A 6833-nucleotide genomic window follows, 5' to 3' on the forward strand; every position below is an offset into this window, starting at 1 on the left:
TCTTCACATAAGGTGGCCAAAGTACTGGAGTTTCAGCTTTAGCATCATTCCTTCCAAAGAAATCCCAGGGCTGATCTCCTTCAGAATGGACTGGTTGGATCTCCTTGCAGTCCAAGGGACTCTCAAGAGTCCTCTCCAACACCACAGTTCAAAAGCATCAATTCTTCGGTGCTCAGCCTTCTTCACAGTCCAACTCTCACATCCATACATGACCACAGGAAAAACCATAGCCTTGACTAGATGACCTTTGTTGGCAAAGTAATGTCTCTGCTTTTGAATATGCTGTCTAGGTTGGTCATAACTTTCCTTCCAAGGAGTGTCTTTTAATTTCATGGCTGCAATCACCATCTGTAGTGATTTTGGAGCCCAGAAAAATAAAGTCTGACACTGTTTCCACTGTTTCCCCATGTATTTCCCATGAAGTGATGGGACCAGATGCCATGATCTTTGTTTTCTGAATGTTGAGCTTTAAGCCAACTTTTTCACTCTCCTCTTTCACTTTCATCAATAGGCTTTTGAGTTCCTCTTCACTTTCTGCCATAAGGGTGGTGTCGTCTGCATATCTGAGGTTATTCATATTTCTCCTGGCAATCTTGATTCCAACCTGTGTTTCTTCCAGTCCAGCATTTCTCAATATGTACTCTGCATATAAGTTAAATAAGCAGGGTGACAATATACAGCCTTGACGTACTCCTTTTCCTATTTGGAACCAGTCTATTGTTCCATGTCCAGTTCTAACTGTTGCTTCCTGACCTGCATATAGATTTCTCAAAAGGAAGATCAGGTGGTCTGGTATTACCATCTCTTCCAGAATTTTCCACAGTTTATTGTGAGCCACACAGTCAAAGGCTTTGGCATAGTCAATAAAGCAGAAATAGATGCTTTTCTGGAACTCTCTTGCTTTTTCCATGATCCAGAGGATGTTGGCAATTTGATCTCTGGTTCCTCTGCCTTTTCTAAAACCAGCTTGAACATCAGGAAGTAATAAAGGTTAAATGAGGTCAGAAGAAGACTTGCAGACGACCAACATCCTCCCATGGTGGAGAGAGAAATGTCTCTTCCTCTTCTTATAAGACCATAATCCAATCAGACTAGGGCCCACCCTTCTGACCTGCAAGACAGATGATGCAGTACTGGAAAACAATTCAGATCAGATCAGATCAGATCAGTCACTCAGTCGTGTCTGACTCTTTGCAACCCCATGAATCGCAGCATGCCAGGCCTCCCTGTCCATCACCAACTCCTGGAGTTCACCCAGACTCATGTCCATCGAGTCAGTGATGCCATCCAGCCATCTCATCCTCTGTCGTCCCCTTCTCCTCCTGCCTCTAATCCCTTCCAGCATCAGAGTCTTTTCCAATGAGTCAACTCTTCGCATGAGGTGGCCAAACTACCGGAGTTTCAGCTTTGGCATCATTCCTTCCAAAGAAATCCCAGGGCTGATCTCCTTCAGAATGGACTGGTTGGATCTCCTTGCAGTCCAAGGGACTCTCAAGTCTTCTCCAACACCACAGTTCAAAAGCATCAATTCTTTGGCGCTCAGCCTTCTTCACAGTCCAACTCTCACATCCATACATGACCACAGGAAAAACCATAGCCTTGACTAGATGGACCTTTGTTGGCAAAGTAATGTCTCTGCTTTTGAATATTCTATCTTTAGAGAGCACTAATTTATAAAATCTGCCCCACCCCACCCCTTCTCCACACCAGTCCCATGAATGGTCTGTACTGGCTGCCAGGTACTTGTTTGTGTTGGAGTAAAACACACGCAGGGGTCAAGGCAAGCACTTGTAACCCACAAGCTATTAATAGCTTCCACAGTAGAGCTGTAGTGCCCTTTGGAACCAGAGAGGGCCTCCTGGCGGCCAGATATTTGAACTTGTAATGAACCCAATGAATACACTCTGATGGTGTTGTCTGTGTCATGAACACAAGGCTCTAGTCTTTAGATTTCCCCATGAAGTTCTAGTGCAAACTGCTTTGATTGGGTTTCATATAAAAAGCCAATTTACTTTAAAAAGGGAAAAAGAAAGAGCAATGGAAAGATTTTCTGTTTGAGTTGAAGAATATCAAGAAATCAGTGAGATCAGACTGATTACAAACGACTTTAAAATCTTCAAATCACACACAGTGGAGACCAGTCCTCTGAAGTTACAAACTATGTTTGGCAGCACTTAGAGAGATGCAAATGGGTCCCTGAGGGATACAAAAAACCTTGGCAGAGAATAGTAAAGAGAGTTACAAAAAGTTTCATTTAATGGAAAGAGGATAGCTTATCTCTAAAAGGCTCCTCTAGATGGAATTCTCCAGGTAAGAATATTGGAAGGTTTTAAGTTTAATTAGGTCCCATTTGTTTATTTTTGCTTTTATTTCCAATATTCTGGGAGGTGGGTCATAGAGGATCCTGCTGTGATGTATGTCGGAGAGTGTTTTGCCTATGTTCTCCTCTAGGAGTTTTATAGTTTCTGGTCTTACGTTGAGATCTTTAATCCATTTTGAGTTTATTTTTGTGTATGATGTTAGAAAGTGCTCTAGTTTCATTCTTTTACAAGTGGTTGCCCAGTTTTCCCAGCACCACTTGTTAAAGAGATTGTCTTTAATCCATTGTATATTCTTGCCTCCTTTGTCAAAGATAAGGTGTCCATATGTGCGTGGATTTATCTCTGGGCTTTCTATTTTATTCCATTGATCAATATTTCTGTCTTTGTGCCAGTACCATACTGTCTTGATAACTGTGGCTTTGTAATAGCGCCTGAAGTCAGGTAGGTTGGAGAGGGTGTGGAGAAAAGGGAACTCTCTTACACTGTTGGTGGGAATGCAAACTAGTACAGCCACTATGGAGAACAGTGTGGAGATTCCTTAAAAAACTGGAAATAGAACTGCCTTATGATCAAGCAATCCCACTGCTGGGCATACACACTGAGGAAACCAGAGGGGAAAGAGACACATGTACCCCAATGTTCATCACAGCACTGTTTATAATAGCCAGGACATGGAAGCAACCTAGATGCCCATCAGCAGATGAATGGATAAGAAAGCTGTGGTACATATACACAATGGAGTATTACTCAGCCATTAAAAAGAATACATTTGAATCAGTTCTAATGAGGTGGATGAAACTGGAGCCTATTATACAGAGTGAAGTAAGCCAGAAAGAAAAACACCAATACAGTATACTAATGCATATATATGGAATTTAGAAAGATGGTAACAATAACCCTGTGTATGAGACAGCAAAAGAGACACTGATGTATAGATCAGTCTTATGGACTCTGTGGGAGAGGGAGAGGGTGGGGAGATTTGGGAGAATGGCATTGAAACATGTATAATATCATGTATGAAATGAGTCGCCAGTCCAGGTTTGATTCACGATACTGGATGGTTGGGGCTGGTGCACTGGGACGACCCAGAGGGAGGGTATGGGGAGGGAGGAGGGAGGAGGGTTCAGGATGGGGAACACGGGTATACCTGTGGTGGATTCATTTCGATGTTTGGCAAAACTAATACAATATTGTAAAGTTTAAAAATAAAATTAAAAAAAAAGAAAAGAAAAGAAAAAAAGAATATTGGAAGGGGTCACTGTTTTCCAGGGCACCTTCCTGACACAGAAATCGAACCAGTGTCTTCTACATTGCAGCCAGGTTCTTTACCAGCAAGCTACCAGGGACACTTATCTCTAGAGGCAGTCACAATCACTTAAGAGCACCAAAATCCCTACAACTCAGAGTGACTGAGTCCAAAAATAACTTCAAGTCATCTCAGAACCTTCAAGAACTATGTCACATGGGAATAATAGTTTTGATGCAAATGCTCAACTTCAGAAAGCGTAAAGGTTCTGAATGGCAGGAAAGAATGGGAAACTAAGAGAACAACAACAGCAAAATGCTTGAAAACTTCAACACACAGTGGGAACTTGTAAGTGATAGAGAGAGACAGTTAAAATCTCTGATTGAAACTTCCTGGGGATGAGTGTGCCTCATCTCATTAGAGAAGACTTACACTGATGATGGCAACTTGAAATCAGAGGGGAAAAGGTGGTTCAGAAAAATGAGACAGAACAGGCACCATCTTGAAAGCAGGACTCCATCTTGGGCTGGACTGTGGACTTTTAGCTATAGGCCCAGTACTTATGGAAACGACATAGCAACTGGAAAACCAGACCCCCCAGATGGAAGAACCCCAGGGCTTGTACCTAGACTCTCCATTGCCTAAAAGAACACACTAATTATCTGCGTAATCAAATAAAATAATAAATTCTATTATGTTTTTTGGGGTATGACCACAGGCCTATTGACAATTGTCCACTGCTAACTACCTAGGCTTAAGGCATATGAATCATGGGTTAACTTTGATTGTATCTTTCTTTCCTTTGTTCAGACTAGCTTCAGGGAATTTGGGGAGGTGGGTTTGGGCATGTACACTTAGGGTATATAAGGTTTTCACAAAAGCTGGTTGGGGTCCTTGGCTAAGAGGAGACTCTGCCTTGAGCCCGCCAGTGTAATAAACTGCACTCCACTATCTCCATTGTCCTTCTAAGTGAGTTTGTTTCCCAGAACGCGTGGCTACAGCATTATTTTCAAAGCCAGTCATTGATTATTAAAGTAAATATTAGGTTATTTGTACTGATTTCTTCATATAACTGGTAGCACATGAAATAGACTTTTATATTTCAAGTATCTCTGACTGTTCATGTCAAGCTTCAATTATGGCTGCAGTTGTCATGGACTAATTTATTCATTTAAAATACAATACTTATACAATCGAATTCTGGGGGGTCCAATTGAAATGAAAATAATGTTTTAATAAGAATTATAGTTTCAGCTATCTATATTCTAAAACTACTCTTTTAGGAGTTATATAAAACTTTCATAAGAGAAAATGTGTCATCATTTAAAGGGCAGCACCTACACTAGAAAAAGGTCAATCAAAATTTCTTTAAAGAGAGGAAATCACACAGATTTTTGGCTGTACATATGGATGTTCTCAGCAACTGAATCAAACCTGCACATCACCCTGGACGCGGTGCCTTTACATCCCCCTCCTCCCCTGGCAACTTGAGGATGCAGGAAATTCCCTGACCCTCTCTGGCAGCTGCCCTGGGCTGCAAGTGGAATACCAGGTGTGGCAAAGACTGGATTCTAAACTCTGATTCTGCTCATTTTTGTCTGTTTTGATCATTTTCTTAGCTCTTTGAGCTTTCAGTCAACAGAGCTGCCAAGCAACTTCAAATTTTTTTGTCATAGGAGAAAATCCTGTATCTAGAAAGAAGTGGTGCTTTCTGATTCTTTCCCCACATTTGGCCATGTTACTGTAGGTATCAAGTTTTCAGTATGTAAAGGTAATGTTTTCATAAACTTTGGGAAGTTTGTACTCTCTTCCTCTCTCTCTCTCTCATTTTTTTTAACCAACAAATGTATTTTGTCACAGTTCTGAAAGCCAGAAGTCAGTAATCAACTGGCAGGGACTCACACTCTGGATGCTCTAGGGAAGAGTTCTTTTCCCGTGTTTTCTAGCTCCTGGAGTCTGCAACATTCCTATCTCTGCCTTCACTTTCTACGTTGCCTTCATCTCTGTGTGTTCTACTCCATTTTAAGTTATAAATTCCCTCCTCAATTGATGCTGCGTTTCATATCCATCATGTACAGAGTTCGATATAATTTAGTTGAGTTTCTTTGATAGCCCCAATTAAACCTACTATTAAGATTTTTATTGGTTTAATAATAATTTTATAGATTATTTTAGGGTGAGTTGACATTTTTAATGATGTCTCATATCCACAGAAAAACATACATGAGTATTTAATAAACTGTCTTTCATATATTCAGCAGAATTTTCTTCATTCACATGCTGCACATTTAAGACTTGTGTTTCAGCATGTTAACCTGCCATATTATGCAAATACAACATTTTAAGGTGTTAAGCTTTTTTTCCTTCATTTTTTCCCCTTCTTTCTTTCCTTCAGTTAGCCTCTGCATAACCTCTGAGAGAATGGATAAAACAGGAAGATAACAGAAACTTGTTCCATGTGTTTCAACTTTTATTTTGAAAAGCTTAAACCCTGGAGGAGAGAGAGAGAATTTGGAGAGGGAATAAAATATCTCTGGGAGAAAGATGGCAGGAACAGTATGTACCCTTTCACCTGTCACCACCTGAAACACAGAGACATATAGGCATGCCCTAGCCGGACTAGCCTAGATTCGGAAAAGGGAGGAGAGGCAGGGGCAGAAATTAAAGGAGTGGCTATAGGGCAGATCTAGGCAGAAAGATTAGGATCAGCCTTGAAGAAAGTTTCCAGTGCCCTGAAAATGGCTATGAAGCAGCAGCAACCTGGGTACACATGACGAGCACGGCAAAGTCTACTGCAGCGGATAAGAAGAGGGGCAGAACTCCCCAAATTAACAGAGCCTTGCCACTCTGCGGGGCCCCCAGTACTGACAATACCAGGGACATACCACATGAAGCAAGAACTCTTATCTTCTAAAAATTCCCTGAGTCGAATACACACTCACAATCCAAGCCCACACCAAACACATTAATAATTATCTTGTTATATTGATGATAGGTTTCCTAATTTAGCCCAAATATGCCCCACATCACTTTGTGGACTTGTTAAAAAATTATGGCATGATACCACATCCTTCACTTTCTCATATTAGGTGAGAAATAAAACACTGACACTTGAGTTGCTGAACTAGGCATATTATTTAATATCTCAGAATTTGTCATTATTTGTCCCATGTTTTACTAAATTTGGCATGTATTTTCACAGGTTGATACTTAGGAATGAGGTTATCTGTGGCTTAGAGTTTTAAAATATTTATGAACTTTTTAAT

This window comes from Bos mutus, chromosome 4 (genome assembly GCF_027580195.1).
Source record: "Bos mutus isolate GX-2022 chromosome 4, NWIPB_WYAK_1.1, whole genome shotgun sequence".
Taxonomy (NCBI): domain Eukaryota; kingdom Metazoa; phylum Chordata; class Mammalia; order Artiodactyla; family Bovidae; genus Bos; species Bos mutus.